The sequence below is a fragment of the Bufo bufo genome, chromosome 7 (genome assembly GCF_905171765.1).
Source record: "Bufo bufo chromosome 7, aBufBuf1.1, whole genome shotgun sequence".
Lineage (NCBI taxonomy): Eukaryota > Metazoa > Chordata > Amphibia > Anura > Bufonidae > Bufo > Bufo bufo.
In genome coordinates, this window is record NC_053395.1 from 65,538,142 (window position 1) to 65,555,754 (window position 17,613).

Below are 17,613 nucleotides of genomic sequence, written 5' to 3' on the forward strand. Positions count from 1 at the left end.
GGCACAGAACTGAATGAGGGACAGCCCCTTGGGCACAAAGTAAGGTAATGTGCATATTGATAAAAACACTTTTTATAAGTAAAGGAAAGGCAGCAAGAAGTGATAATGGTATAGTTTTATTAAGCATATTAAGACCAATAGAAGAATATACAGTATGTCACTTAATATGCTCTAACGGCCTGTCGGTGTTCCTTTAATGCTGCATCAGAATAAGGCATGGTAAATAAATTTAGCACCAGAACCAGGCACGGTGCATAAATACAGCATCAGGACCAAGCATGGTATATAAACATAGCACCAGAGCCAAGCACAGTATATAAATACTTCACCAGAACCAAGCAAAGTACATAAATACAGCACCAGAATCAAGGACAGTATATAAATATAGCAACAGAACCAAGCTCATTACATAAATACAGCCCCATAACCAAGCACAGTACATTAATACTGCACCAGAAAAGGCATAGTAAATAAATATAGCACCAGAACCAGGCACGGTACATAAATCCAGAGCCAAGCTCATTTTGTAAATTCTTCACCACAGCCAAGCAAAGTACATAAAAACTGTACCAGAATTAAGTACAGTACTTTAATACTGCACCAGAACAAGTCACAGTAAATAAATTTAGCACCAGAACCAGACACGGTGCATAAATACTTTTAGAACCAAGCTTATATAAATACATCTGCAAGACCAAGCACAGTATATGTATACAGCACCAGAACCAGGCTCAGTACATTCATACAGTACCAGAACCAAGCATGGCACATAAATAAAGGACCAGAACCAAGCATGTACGCATATACAACACCAGCTCAAAAACAACTCAATACAGATCTCATTTGTATAGTCAGGTTAGAAATAGGCGGCGCTCACCAATTTGGGCTTAAAAACTTCTTCACCGCTATTTCAACAAACTTGCGGTAAAAACAGAAGGTTGTAGGGCGGATAGCGATCTCACACACATTATGTTGCGGCGACGGCAGTTTCGCGCAACCTGCGCTTCCTCTGGCCACTGACATAATGAAGTGGACGTGTCTCCCTTTTGTATACGAAAAATACAACAATCGGCAGCACTTGCCAGTGTCGATAATCCTAATGGTGATTTATTCACAAATCAGCATGGTACAAGCGACGTTTCGACCTTCATCGGTCTTTCTCAAGCAATGAAACACGTTATCAAACAAGTGCCTTAAATAATGCAAAAGTGGGTGGGGATGTCCCTCCCCCAGGTGGGATGATACACCAGGACCTATACACAGACATCCCAACCTGCAAAAACTCATTTCAGGGAGGTGCACTTCTCATGTCAGGGAGGTTTTCTTATTTTTTTCTTTCATGAACTTTTTATTACATTTTCCAAACATATGCAGTATCTGCACACTTTGCTCTATGGTGTGGACGACTGGGCTCATTACCTTGCCCCAAATTATCATATTTATGTATATGATTAAAGGGATTCTGTCACCACCTATAAGCCCTGTGAGCTAAACATCTGCTCATGTCCAGGGTAGCATTCTGATTTCTAAGGTGGCCTTATAAAAGCTATTTGTGGCTTTATTCTGCGGAAAAACAGGTTTTACTAACCTGTCAATCATTGAATTAAGGTGCCCAAGCAGGGGAGGTCTGTGGATGCATGGTGCCCGGCCGCACGCATCGCCGTTCGTGCCCAGCGCCGCCTCTCTTCCCCTCCTCCCGCTTTGAGATCCCGCGCGTGCGCACAGGCTCAGCCTGATACGCCGTTGCGGACTGCTGGCATTGGCTTCTTCTTGCACTGTGCGCACGCGCCGAGAAGGGGACACTGCTACAGGTTGCCGGAAAAGTTTACTGCGAGTAAACTAGAGATGGGAAGTTCTGATCTTTCACATGAATCGGTTCATTTGAATCAGTTCATTCAAATGAACCGATTCATGAATCGAATCTTCGGTTCATTCGCTGAGCTGACAAGAAGCAAGTGAACCCTGTGTGTAATTAACACTGGGGTAAATAATATAATTAAAATGGAGGGTTAAATGTGTAAATGTATTTAAAAAAAAATACATCTCTCTCAATAGTTATATAGCTACTGAATGAGACAGAAGAAGATGCCTTTAACATATATATCTCCTTGAGAAGCCAATTTGACCCTAAAGGGTTAATTCAACCTGTAATCTAAACTCTGTGTCCTGTCACTTCTCTTATCTCTCTGCTCTGCTATCACTAAACCTTTCCAGGATATATTGTTTCACATGCGTGTCAGGGAGCCGCTATCTAATAGCGGGAGACTCCCTGAACTTCAGGGAGACTTGAGATCCCTGTATACACCTATAGATCTTCACATATACATAAAGAGGGTTATACCCAATCCAAAACAGTGTACTGTATTAAAACATACGTGAATCATTCAATGCAGTATATGGTCTGATATAATTTTAGAAATACCTCACAAGCGGAGATCGTGTCTCTGAAACCTCGCTCCACGTCCATATAATTCTTGGGGAGCGCGCCAAGTATTGGCGTGCCTGTTACTTCAATTCGCATGCGTCCGCGTCTGCAATCCGCCAATAGGATAAAAAGATACCCCTGTGACATCAGCTGTTGCCAATGTCCGGGGAGGCAGAAAACTCCGCTCCACAGCACTGCATACAGCTGAGTATGTCGCTTGGGGATGACGTCAGTGGTTGCCATGGGGACGCGGACGCCCACAGAATGAGTTGTGAGCCATCCGCGTCACCAGGCAATCATCCGAATCGTCTTCTGTCACTTGGTGGCTCAAAGAAGGAGTAAGTGGGGGGAAGCCCAACTAAATGTTCTTATCAGTCCTCTGGTGTTTAGAGGGGGTCAGATTAGGAACCCAGTCATTTCATGGGTCACTGGTTCCAGACCACAAAATACCCTCTAGGTCTAGGCTATATGTGGTTCCTCTTTTTTCAGGAATGGTCTCCCTGAAGTCCTCCATGCTCCACGCCATTTTTCGCTCTCTTTTTCTTTGGATGCCTCCGTAGTCATGCAGTTCAACCATCTTCTTGTTTACTACATTTGGTGACCAATATCGACTTGAGGGGGTGAGTCTCACTATATAGCCTGAATTCTCTGAGTGTATTTAGATGTGTGTGTGGACGGCCATGGTTTGTCACCGGGGCTGTTGTCATTCATCAATGATCGGCCCGGGGGACAGTTTCCGCGACCGTTATCCCCTGACTGAGGACGTGTGTCCCATCTGGCGGCACGGATGGGACATGGTCATCATTGGAAGGGGAAGCATGTATGGGTATGTGGGGTCTTCATAGGGCCGTATAACTGAGTGAAGCCGGTGCTCGCCCTGGAGGAACAAAATATATGTGGTTACATATAGCCTAGAGGGTATTTTGTGGTCTGGAACCAGTGACCCATGAAATGACTGGGTTCCTAATCTGACCCCCTCTAAACACCAGAGGACTGATAAGAACATTTAGTTTGGCTTCCCCCCACTTACTCCTTTTTTGAGCCACCAAGTGACAGAAGACGATTCGGATGATTGCCTGGTGACGCGGATGGCTCACAACTCATTCTGTGGGCGTCCGCGTCCCCATGGCAACCACTGACGTCATCCCCAAGCGACATACTCAGCTGTATGCAGTGCTGTGGAGCGGAGTTTTCTGCCTCCCCGGACATTGGCAACAGCTGATGTCACAGGGGTATCTTTTTATCCTATTGGCGGATTGCAGACGCGGACGCATGCGCATTGAAGTAACAGGCACGCCGATACTTGGCGCGCTCCCCAAGAATTATATGGACGTGGAGCGAGGTTTCAGAGACACGATCTCCGCTTGTGAGGTATTTCTAAAATTATATCAGACCATATACTGCATTGAATGATTCACGTATGTTTTAATACAGTACACTGTTTTGGATTGGGTATAACCCTCTTTATGTATATGTGAAGATCTATAGGTGTATAGGTCCTGGTGTATCATCCCACCTGGGGAGGGACATCCCCACCCACCTTTGCATTATTTAAGGCACTTGTTTGATAACTTGTTTCATTGCTTGAGAAAGACTGATGAAGGTCGAAACGTCGCCTGTACCATGCTGATTTGGGAATAAATCACCTCTTTTCCACACTGGCGAGTGCTGCGGATTGTTGTATTTTCCTAGACGTTGGGACCACTGGACAGGATCCCCATCTGCGTGCACCACCACCTTTAAAGGTATCTTTAATGATTTTCCCAAAATGGGATCAGTAGTGCTGCCAAAACCTTTTTGTATACTTCCTTTTGTATACATCATCATGTGGGTGTGCCGTGCAAAATCACGGTATTAACCCTACATGGTGCTAATACAAATAGCAAACACTGCTGATTAATATTAACACATATCAATTATAAAAACACACTCATATCATTCTTATCATTAAGGCCCAGAGGACCCATTGCTCCTGAGCGTATTATCCACCTGGTTTCTTTCCTCAAAAGCATACGGTGTCTGACTCCTACCTGTGGGGGGTGGGGAACTGTTTCTATCTCAGCAAATCTCAGACATCTCGGGTTACCTCCATGTACTTCGTTTACATGCTTAATTAGGCTACTTTCACACCTGCATTCGGTGCGGATCTGTCTTGTATCTGCACGGACGGATCCGTACCGATAATGCAAACGCTTGTAACCGTTTATAACGGATCCGTTTGCATTATTTATTTAAAAAAAAGTCTAATTCAAAACGGATCCGTCTTGACTTACATTGAAAGTCAATGGGGGACGGATCTGTTTTCAGTTGCACCATATTGTGTCAGTGAAAACGGATCCGTCCCTTATTGACTTACATTGTAAGTCAGGACGGATCTGTTTGGCTCTGCATCGTCAGGCGGACACCAAAACGCTGCAAGCTGCGTTTTAGTGTCTGCCTCAAAAGCGGAACGGAAACCAAACGCAGCCAAATTGATGCATTCTGAGCGGATCATTATCCATTCAGAATGCATTGGGGCTAAACTGATCCGTTTTGGGACGCTTGTGAGAGCCCTGAAACAGATCTCACAAGCGGAGCCAGAAACGCCAGTGTGAAAGTAGCCTAGACGGGGGCATCCCTTTCCAGAACTGATGGAGTTAACATGTTCCCTGAATCTTTCATATAAGTGTCTTATTGTCTTGCCTATGTAGAAGCGGCCACAGTGACATATTACCAAATACATGCTTTTGCAGTTAATGAAATTCGTTACTTTGTGATGGGTGTTACCAAATTGCAAGGTTACCAAAAGGGAGACACGTCCACTTCATTATGTCAGTGGTCAGAGGAAGCGCAAGTTGCGCGAAACGGCCGTCGCAGCAACATAATGTGTGTGAGATCGCTGTCCACCCCACAACCTTTTGTTTTCACCGCAAGTTTGTTGAAAAAAAGGTGAAGACGTTTTTAAGCCCAAATTGGTGAGTGCCGCCTATTTCTTCTATATTTGCACCGTTTTAAGGACTTTGTTGGGCTGAGCACAACCGAAAATTTGGATTGTTTGTCTGGGTCGGAAGGTGTTTATATGAGACACATGTACAATAAGTAGGACAGAAGCAGTGCCACCCCGCTATTTACTCTCCCTTGTTTGAATATTGCATAGTCAGGTTAGCCCTTGCCATATAAGTATGTAAAGTGTGACGGTACAGGCGTAAAAGGTATGCTGGGAGTTATAGTTTCACAAAAGAGAATGCTACCACTAGGGTTGTGTGAAGAGAGCTTCGGTCAAAACTTCGTTTGAATGCATTCAAATGTATGGGCTCCGGTGAAATTAGTTGTCACTTGCGAGTCTTAGGTGAATAACTTCGGCCATCGATTTGTAAACTTGAAAACTTGATTCCGAAGTTTGCTTCGAACTGGCCGTTACCTCGTTACTGAAGCTGACTTCGAAAGTTATTGACTGAAGTCTCACGAGACTTTGGTGATATCGAATTTCACCTTGGCGCAGCCCATACATTTGAATGTTGTACGGACACGGATCTCCATACAGCATTCAAACAAAGTTTTGGCCAAAGCGATTTCAAATTTGCTCAACACTAGCTACCACCCATCATCGCGCTGTAGACCATACAAGTGACTACAGCACTGATTAGAGGGAGTTAGTGGCTGAATAAACATTTACATTTCAGGGGTGTGGGGCCTGACAGAGCATGGTGTAAGACATGCATCCCGGAGCTCCTGCTAGGATCCTGACTTCCAGCCTGTCCACAGCAAACTACCGCTGTCCAACTTACCCCCAAGGGGACATCTAGCTTCACAGTGGTGCACTCCTTAACCAGAGGCCAGCAGAATGCAGAGAAAGGGCAAAACTCAGATGAAACCGGAGCAGGAGGCACGGATCCAATATGGCGCCGACGAGGAGCAGGAGGAGAGCGCGCCTGCTACAGCGTGCCAGGGGATAGCAGCGCGCCTGGAGAAGTACGCACATAAGCCTCAAAAGAGCTTGAAGGAGAGGTCGGGAGATTCGGAGAGGGCTCAATCTGCGTCAGAAGGGAAGGAGAGCTCATCAGAAGATGAGCAGACAGTGCAGAGGTCCCAGCTATCCTATAAGCAGCAATATAATGCAAAAGCACAAGGCCAGCAGGAGGAGACAGGAGAACCCACGTTGAAAGATATAATGGCTGCCATAGCAAGCTGCAATAACACCCTTAAAAGTTTGAATATACAATTTGGTAGCCTTAAAGAGGACCTTTCTATTATACGTCATGATCTGCACAAAGTGGCAGAACGCACTACTGAGGTAGAGCGAAGGGTGTCAGAAATGAAAGATGGAGTCAAGCCGCTCCAAAAAGCAGTAACCTCCAAAGATATCGCTGCACTATATGCTAAAACAGATGACCTTGAAAACCGGTCACGCCGGAATAATATCAGGCTTGTTGGGGTGCCAGAAAAAGTGGATGGCGTGAATGCTACCGAATTTTATTGAAAAGTGGATAGCTGAAAAGTTCAAAGACAAATGCCCATCGTCCCTGTATGCGTTGGGAGAGCAAATCGCTTCAGTTGATAAGACGTCCCATTGCAGGAGCGTAAGTAGTACCGTTATATACGTAGCGATGCAAGTTTTTAACGCACCTATGTACGGGACTGAAGTTCGCAGCAGAGATTGTTGTGCTAGGTTTTTATGGTTAGCCCTAGGTTATGAAAGTAATATTTGAAAATCTGAATACAATTTGTTTTCACTGGTGGTGGGGGGGGGGGGACATTCCGGTATCAGCATGCTTATATGGAAGAAATGGCAGTTTTGGGATGGGAAAATGTGGACAACTGGTAAACACTTATGTAAATGGTAAGAATGTAATGGCGTCTACAACTAAAGTGATTAGTTGGAATGTGTGGGGTATGACGGAGGCTAACAAAAGACATGGCATATTTAGATATTTATCGAGATACCAGCCAGCCATCCGCTGCCTACAGGAAACGCATATGACCAACTCAAAAGTGCAATTGCTCCAAAAATCTTGGGTAGGCTATTCTGTGCACTCGGTCTTTTCCGCATATTCCAGGGGAGTAAGTATACTTGTTAATAAGAATTAATGGAATGAAGATGGTGCTGGTAACAATCTATATTCCATCGCCATACACCTCAGTGCCGCTGAGAATGGGGCTGGAGTTTATGGTGGAATATCCTGACATTCCAGGCTTGATAGTTGGGGATTTTAATAATGAAATTAATGAAGAAATAGACAAGTGTAGGGTGTCAACTGGAATGACGTATGGAATGGAAACTCCTTTTGGTAGATTACTGAGGGAGGTGGGCCTAACAGATATTTGGAGGGAAATGCACCCAGGGGAAAATAAATACTCTTGCTGCTCTTCCACATATATGTCTCTTTCTAGGATTGATATGGGGTTGGCAAACATGCATATGTGTAACAGTACAGCCTGGATCGCAGCGGCTCCCTGTGACGATACGCTGACTTGCGCTCCAGCGTGGAACGCACCGGCCATCTGCGATGATACGCTGGCTTGCGTTCCAGCGTGGAACGCAGTGACCGCCTGTGTTGTTACGCTGGCTTGCGCTCCAGCGTGAAACGCAGTGGCTGCTGGGCCCTCCTGTGACTCCGCCCACTTACCGTCCGGCCCTTAAATAGAAGACAGGTGCTAAGCAGGGTGTTCCACTAATGGAGTGCGCACCCTGCTAGCTCCACTGCATCTGAGGACTCTGTCCACATATCCAGACCTGGATCCCTAACAACAGCGTGAAGGACTGTCTACCTTCTTGCCACTGGCTTCCCCACTGCTGGCTTCCTAGCCAGGACCAACTAACCGCAAGTATATGCCTGTTACCTGCTCTGATTAATGTCCTGGAACTCTGAGTGGGGTGGTTCCTGCTGGTGTGAGGCGATACTCCCAAACCAACTCTGAACCTACTGCATACTATATACTAAACTGTGGACATGCTCTGAACCTACTGCATACTATATACTAAACTGTGGACATGCTCTGAACCTACTGCATACTATATACTAAACTGTGGACATGCTATACTAACTCTGAACCTACTGCATACTATATACTAAACTGTGGACATGCTCTGAACCTACTGCATACTATATACTAAACTGTGGACATGCTATATACTAACTCTGAACCTACTGCATACTATATACTAAACTGTGGACATGCTATACTAACTCTGAACCTACTGCATACTATATACTAAACTGTGGACATGCTATACTAACTCTGAACCTACTGCATACTATATACTAAACTGTGGACATGCTCTAAACCTACTGCATACTATATACTAAACTGAGGACATGCTATATACTAACCCTGAACCTATGGCATACAATATACTAAACTGAGGACATGCTATATACTAACCCTGAACCTATTGCATACTAGATACTAACTCTGAACTGTGCACAAGCTTATACTAACTTGTGACTCCTGTAATACTGGGAGACCTTCCTCTCCAGCAGTAATACTAAATAGATGGATAGCGGTAAATGATTTTGTTACCCCAAACTCTCCGCCCAAGACTGAGAGAGACGCCTGGGGTACATACTGAGTAACCGCGAATCCCACAGCCAAGAACAAGGGCAGTGGGATAATAGTGCATGTCCATTGCTTCCGCAGTTGAGATCCTAACTGATCAACTAGGTGCCTTACAATATGTACCCATTAGTGAATAGGTCTGATTATTTAATCAGAAGACTGTCGGATCATTCACCGTTGAGTGTGGACTTGGACCTGTCCAGAGGCATTAGACTGGTGCCTAGAATATGGCATCTTAGCGTCTTCTGGTTAAATCTTATAGGTGAAATGGAAGATGTAAAAAGCTGCTATGAAGGAATATTTTAAAATTAATGAGGGTACAGCCTCTGCCCACTCAGTATGGGAGGCATCAAAGACTTATATGAGGGGAATCTTAATTTAGTCCATCAGCAGGATCAAATCCAAATCTGAGGAGAGAAATGCTCAAATACACTCAGACATGCAGGCAGCGGAGATAGCCTTTATTCAGGTCTTAAATGAACAAAATGGTGATAGATTGCGAGATGCACAGGAAACATTGCGTTGTCATCTCATTCAGGCAGCAGAGAGAAAGCGTTTATTCTACAAACAGAGGTTCTTCGAAGAAGGAGAAAAAGTAGGTCACATGCTTTCTATGATATATAAAGCACAGCAGGGAACAACATGTATCACCGGCTTGATAGACTCGAGTGGACAAATTTAGACAAGACACTAATAGCATATTGGAAATTTTGGGAAATTTGTATACAGCTTTATACTCCTCTAAAGCATCATGCTCAGACTCAGACATTAAGGAATTCTTACAGGAGGCTGACCTCCCACAGCTTCCGCTTGAAGCCAGCTCTCTTTTAGACGCCCCTTTAAAATTAGAGGAACTGGAGGAAGCAGTGAAACTAATGGCTAATGACAAGGCACCAGGACTAGATGGTCTCCCGGTTGAGATATACAAAAAATGTTTGGATATACTACTCCCGGAACTGTTGAAGGTATTTAACCATTCCCTGGAAATGGGATATTTGCCTGCCTCCATGCAAGAAGCAGTGATAGTAGTGCTACCCAAATCTGGGAAAGACCCAAAATTGCCAGACTCATATAGACCAATTTTACTATTATCCACGGATGTCGAGATCCTGGCAAAGGCCTTGACTGCAAGACTATCTAAAGCAGGGGTGCACAACCTGCGGCCCGCGGGCCGCATGCGGCCCCCAGAGCCATGGTTTGCGGCCCCCGCCCTGCTGGGCAGAAACACAGCTGAACCTGCAATCAGCTGTGTTTCTGCACAGAGCGCCGCACAGCAGATGGATCACAGGTTTTGCTTGTGCACTGTATCAGGAGCAGAAAGGGTCCCCGGCTATTAGTGAGAGCGGGGAAGCCGAGGAGAAGACAGAAGCGCTTTATTAGCGATTCTGCCTTCTCCTCTATGAGCGCTCTGCAGTGTAGACCCAGCGATCACGTGATCGCTGGGTGTCTCGGGAACAGAGGAGTGCTGCCCTGGTACAAAGCCTCCGCAGCAGGCTGGTTTCCCTGTAACTGGGGCTCCTTTGGATGCTCCAGTTACAGTGGAAAAAGTACAAAAAAAAATTCACTTATTGTCTCCCAAAGGTCTTTTAGTGACCTCTTGGCGACAAATTATGTGGTAAAAATATATTTTAAAAAATGATAAAAAAAAATTTGAAAACTAAATAAATAAAAAAAATTTAAAAAAAAGGAAAAAGTGCTTAATAAAAGAGTGTTCACTGTCCCACCACAGTCTTTTTATGAAAAAGTGCAAAATTTAAAAAAGTGACAGTGTCCCCCAAGGTCTTTTTATGACCTCTTGGGGGACATATTATGTAGCAGAAATAAAAAAATAAAAATTCATACATAAAAGAAAAGACACCCACACCAATCAAAACCGTCACCATTACCGCCCCATTCACGTGAAACTTTTCATATTATATAGCAAAATACACAAAATAGAGAACTAATTATAATAATTTATTTTGGCGTCAGTTTGCATATTTAAAGAATAAGGATAGTTTGAAAAAATATATACTTTTAAAAAACGTTTTGTACACTTTCCCCCAAATAAAAACTGTTGCAAAAAATTATCTTGGTAGTCCAACAAATAAGATAGTTACAACCATTTGAACCACCACGCGCGCTAAATCACAAAAAAAGTGTCTGGTCATTAAGGCCTTTTCGGGCCTGGTCATTCAAGCGTTAACCAATAGGCGCCTTCCCCACTAGCAAGGTAATGTGCTTACTGGTTACTGCAGGACGCCTATAACTGGATTGGCAGGAGATGTGATAACCAGTGAGCTCCGTCCTCTGCAGTGAAGGAAACCGCTGATTTATAAATAGGAGGCAGGATGGAAGGAAATGTCGCCACTTTTCTGGTAAAAATGATTTTTAACAAGTTCCTGCAGCATGGCCTCTGAAATAGAAAATTCATAATTACTTGCTCCACTCCGCTCTGGTCCTCTGCGCTGCCTCCGCTGCCTCCATCTTCCGGTTCCTGCTCTGTTTACACCTGACAGTGCATGGCCATGGTCACTTGCACGGCTCCAGTCAATGACTGGCTTCAGCAGTGACACGCTACTTGTGGCCACATCACCGCCTAAGCCAGTCATTGTCTGGAGTGGTGTATGACCATGTCCATGCACTGCCAGGTGTAAACAGCGGAGGCAGTTCGGAGAGGCGGGGAGCAGGTAAGTATGATGCTGGGTTCACACCTGAGTGTACCAAAGGAGCGCTCTGTATGCGCAATTTTATCGTGCGTTTACAGACGCGGCTCCGGCAACAAGCAACGCCCATTGTCGCGCGTTCCCGGAAGTCTATGTACGGGAACGAGTGACCATACGCCCCAAAGAAGTGTCTGTACTTCTTGGGGCGTAGGGCGTTTTGCAGCGCGTTCGTACGCGCTGTAAAACGCTCAGATGAGAACCATGCCCATAGGGGATCATTGGTTCTTGCCTGTTGAGCGTTTTATAGCGTGTAGGAACGCGCTGTAAAACGCTCAGGTGTGAACCCAGCCTAACTCTTCGGTTTCAGGGGCTATGCTGCAGCACGATATTTGGGACAATTACTGGGAACAAGTGTTCATAGGAGCGCTCATATCTTATATCTGGCCGGTATAATCGTGCAGCTGATCAGTTGATAAACAAGGAATCGCTCATTTGTCGGCTGATTTGCATATTTTATCAGGATGAAAGATGTCCGATTATCTGCAGCACGACTGTGGCAGTGATCACTCCTCCCCAGTCACTTTGCACTGGCTTGTGTAATAGGCAGATGAGCGCCGATCAACATTTTTTTAATTTGCGGCCCCTTGAAATAGAGCGATGTGACAATGCGGCCCACAGACCAAAAAAGGTTGTGCACCCCTGATCTAAAGTAATATTATCTGTTATCAATTTAGACCAGACGGGCTTTATGTCGCAAAAGTCCACCTCCATCAATATTTGCAGAGTATTCACGAGTCTACAGATTCTGTCTGACAATATGGGGAATAGGGCAGTTTTCTCTTTAGATGCAGCCAAGGCCTTTGACAGCATGGAATGGCAGTATCTATGGTGTACGCTTCAATATATGGGGTTTGGGCAAAGATGAATATCTTGGGTCAAAGTTCTCTATTTTAGTTCCAAAGCAACAATTAGGGCAAATGGGGGTATGTCTGTGGGATTTCAATTGCAACGTGGTACAAGACAGGGATGCTTTTTATCGCCGCTGCTGTTTGCACTGGCGATAGAACCATTGGCTGCTGCAGTGCGTAAGTCTCCTGCGATACGGGGATTTCGCTATGGAGCAGTGCAAAATACAGTGGCGATGTATGCAAATGATACACTGCTGTTCTTAGGAGATACATTCACGTCTTTTCTGGCTGCGATGTCTCTCATTGACAGATTCGCCCAACTATCAGGCTTAACAATTAATTGCCGTAAGTCTGCACTAATGCTTATAGATGGTCAGCCAAGATCGCAGGTAATAATAGATCAAAATATCCCATGTGTAGAAGAGTTCAAATATCTGGGTATTAAAATATCCCCTAGAATTAAAGATTTTGAGGTATTAAATCTTACTCCTCTGTTGACAAACTTTCGCAATAAAGGCAAGGCTTGGTGCAAATTACATCTATCAGTAGTGGGTAGAACGAACCTACTCAAGATGGTTTTGATGCCGCAGCTTTTGTGCATGCTACACAATGCCCCGGTCTGGCTGCCAATGGACAGGTTCAAAAGGGTTGACTTGATATTTAGAGACATAATATGGCGTAGGGGGACAGGCTAGAATAAAGCTCAAAACACTACAATACTATAAAACAGAGGGAGGCCTAGCAGTTTTGCAATGGGCCAGGATACGTTCTGTTAATGTTCTGTATTTGTCGTGACGCCAATTGCAGCGTGCGCAGGGTACTACCCCAGGGCCCTTCCAAGGTGTTATAACGCACGTCCCAGATTAGGAATGTCAGAGTGGTGTAATGGCCTATAATGTCTCTATAGGGTGGTGATAATTCTGGCTCACGTGCAATAAATTTGAGTGTAGTGATAGTAGGAGTATTAGAGAATTTTACAGCAGAAATTATGTCCAGACCTTTAGATGAATTCAAACGTTTCTTTACTGAAGATAACTTGTATCCAAGCAGTATACAGCCTTGGTCTCTTTTTCCAAGCAGGTTTTAGCAATCATTGGCAGGAATAAATACTTCTGATTTAAATGTGAGCTTGCAGGATAGTTAAGAGTTTAAAAAACAAGTATACATGACAGTTAACAATTAAGATACAATAAGACCCATGTGGAATCTCAATTATTGTTGCAAATCAATTTTATTGTATAATGTATTCTGTACATTTTTGTTGTACTCTCTTATGGAATCAATAAAAAATTATCTGACTAAAAAAACAACATTTACATTTAGTGAGTTACAGGAGACATCTCCTCCCGAGTTATTCTCTTTCCTTTTCTTTACATCTCGTTCAGACCACCATGATGACTTCTCTAGCCAAGACTTGTCTCTGCAGAAGTCTTCAGCTTTTCGCTTTACCAACGCATCCACACCCTATATACTAACACAAACTCCTCTTCGTGTTACATTCTGTGCCCTGAATACAACAGCAACATACACTTTATCCCTGAATAGTCATGTCACATACTATGCCCCCTGAAAAGAAAGCACAACACACACACACACACACACACAGTGCCCTTAAGGAGCCTCTGTCAGCATGATCAACCCTATTAAACCAGGCATATTGCCTGATATGGTTGATTATACTGATTAAAACAATACCTAATTTATCTTTGTAGGTTGCAGCGCTGTCTATGAAGTTGCTGGTGTGTCAGTTCAATTGGAAGTGGAGGTGCTGGAGGCTTTGAAAGCAGTGGAGCATAGCTGCCAGCAGGATGGAAAGGTAAGAATTATCTCATCCCCTCTGCAGAGGTTCCACTTCCACCAATGACTGCATATATATAAACCACAGCATGTTATCAAAATTATGGGAAATGCATGATTTTGATAAAAACCACTGACATCATTGACTCCATATAACACACTAATGCTGGGCCACCAATGATAATTTGTGAGTCAAAGCGCATGTTCCATTAGACAGGGCTATCAAAGGGGACTGGGAGTGTAATAAGCACTAGCAGGCTTAGCTGCAACCTACAAAGATAAATGTGTCTGTGTCCCCTTAATATGGTGCCAGATTCTGTGCCCCCTTTATGTATTACCAGGATCTGTTCCCTATTGTATTGCCTCTTCGTCCCTATAGTGCTTCATGCTCTGTGCCCCCATGTGGTGCCTCATGCTTTGTGCCCCCCTATATTGCCTCATACGCTATGCCACCCTATAGTGCCTCATGCTCTGTGCCCCCCCTATAGTGCCTTATTCTATGCACGCCCCTAAAGTGCCTTATGCTCTGTGCCACCCTATATTGCCTTATGCTCTGTGCCACCCTATATTGCCTCATGTTCTGTGCCCCCTATAGTGCCCCATGCTCTGTGCCCCTATAGTGCCTCATGCTGTATGCCCCTATAGTGCCTCATGCTCTGTGCCCCCTATAGTGCCCCATGCTCTGTGCCCCTATAGTGCCTCATGCTGTGTGCCCCCTATAGTGCCTCATGCTCTGTGCCCCCTATAGTGCCTCATGCTCTGTGCCCCCTATAGTGCCTCATGCTTTGTGCCCCCTATAGTGCCTTATGTTCTGTGTCGCTTATAGTTCCCCTTGCTCTGTGCCCTATATAGTGCCTCATGCTATTTGCCCCTATAGTGCCTCATGCTCTGTGCCCCCTATAGTGCCTCATGCTCTGTTCCCCTTATAGTGCTTCATGTTCTGTGCTTTGTAAGAATAGCCTGTTTGTGCCCCATTAGTGCCCCCATAGAGTAGTTATGCCTCCTTAGTGCCCCCACACAGTTAAATGCTTTATAATTCCTCTGCACAGTAAAATGCCCCCATATTTCCCCCATCATAGTAGTTATGCCCTCATTGAGTCCTCACATAGTAGAATGCCCCTATAGTGTCCCCATACAGTAGTTAGGCCTGTTAGGGCTAAAGTTTATGTACTAAATGCCCAGTCTCCTCTAACCTTGTCCCAAAAACAGCAGCCATGGGTTCTTCTAAGCAGCTGCCTAACACTCTGAAAATGAAAATGGTTGAGGCCACCAGCAGGAGGAGGCTAGAAGAAGATGGCAAAATGTTTTCAGGTTGCCATTTCATCAGTTTAAAACGTTATTAAGAAATGGTAGTTAACAGGAACAGTGGAGGTCAAGAGAAGAATCATTTCAGAGACAGCTGCTCGTAGGATTGCTAGAAAGACAAATTAAAACCACCGCTTGGCTGCAAAAGACCTTCAGGAAGAGTTAGCAGACTCTGGAGTTGTGGTACATTGTTGTTTTGCTCACGACACCTGCACAAATATGGCCTTCATGGAAGTCATTCATGCATTCTCACAACAAATTTAACGTCAGAAGTTTTAAAAAGAACATCTGAACAAGCCTAATGCATTTTGAATACAAGTCCTGTGGATCAATGAGATTAAAATAGAACTTTTTGGCCACAATAAGAAAAGGTAGGTTTGGAGAAAAAAGGTCGCAGAATTTCATGAACAGAACACCTATCCAACTATTAAGCATGGGGGTGAATCAATCAATGGGGTTGTGTTGCAGCTAGTGGCACAGGGAACATTTTATGGGTAGAGAGAAGAATGGATTCAATAAAATTCCACCAAATTCTGGAAGCAAACATAACATCAACTGTAAAAAAGCTGAAGTTGAAAAGAGGATGGTTTCTACAAATGTATAAATGTATAGACTTTTGCAAGAAAGAATGGATGATTCTTGGCTGGCTACAAAAAGCATTTACAAGCTGTGATACTTGCCAAAGAGGGTGCTGGATTTAATTCCTGCCATCTGCTCAGGGTGAGGGGTAATTGGGCAGAGGAAATCAGGCTCCACAGGTGGCCCTGCTTCAAAACAGACCACGTGTTTACATTTCACACCCCACTCAGCCACACTGGTAGCTTTGCTCCTCTTGCAGGATGAATGCCTGTGGGGGGCTGAGCTGGTCAATAACAACAAAGGAATTCTGTAGACATCATGGAACCGGGAGTTCATAAGAAATTATGAAATGACCCTACATCGCATAAATACACTGTTCACGTCTTTGCGACCCTGGGACAGAGACGCACATTCTCCTTGTCTTTGTTTGCTTGATGGACGCAGGCAAGAGATACGGGGAACTCCTAATTGGAACCAAATACCAAAGCCGTGTTTGGTCTCCACCTGCTCCAATGGTCCAGGCAGATCCATTGGTACCAGAACCATTTCCCTATGACCCTCAGGTCAACTATGAGCTGTAATGGGTTTGTGGATTTTTGGCTACCAGGACCAGGGAGGGAGTGTGGGATCCTCCCGGGGGAAGGGGACAGGCATGACCTACTAAGGGTTAAAGTGCCCGTGCATCGTCTTTCTCAGAAGAGGGTCACATCGTGTAACGTGTTTGGAGGGACCTTGGAAAACCTGTTTATGTCACTGTCTCCCCGTGTGGTGGCGGCATTTACCATCACAGCTAAAGGATTACGCCTTTATCTGGTAACTTTCATTTGCTAACTGATTGTACCACCATCTGTATTTGCACATCTGACCATTGTATATATCTGTGTATATAGTGTTGTGTCTAGTGCGCCCTTAAGGCAAATAAATATATAAATGAATCTTGCGTTGTTCTGTATCTCGATCCACGAATCCCCACATCTGTGTTTCGGCATAACGTTATACAGTTAGGTCCATATATATTTGGACACTGACACAAATTTTGTTTTTATTACCTGTTTACTAAAAATATTCAAGTTATAGTTATATAATGGACATTGAAATAAAGTCCAGACTTTTAGCTTTCATTTGAGGGTATCCACATTAAAATTGGATGAATGGTTTAGGAGTACCAGCTCCTTTACATGTGCGCCCTGTTTTTAAAGGGATGAAAAGTAATTGGACAATTAATTCAAAGCCTGTTTCATGGGCAGGTGTGTGCAATTCCTTCATTATTTAATTCTCAATTAAGCACATAAAAGGCCTGGAGTTGATTTGAGGTGTGTTGCTTGCATTTTGAAGATTTTGCTAAGAAGTAAACATGCAGTCAAAGGAGCTCTCCATGCAGGTGAAACATCCTAGCGATATGCCCCCATTGTCTAAG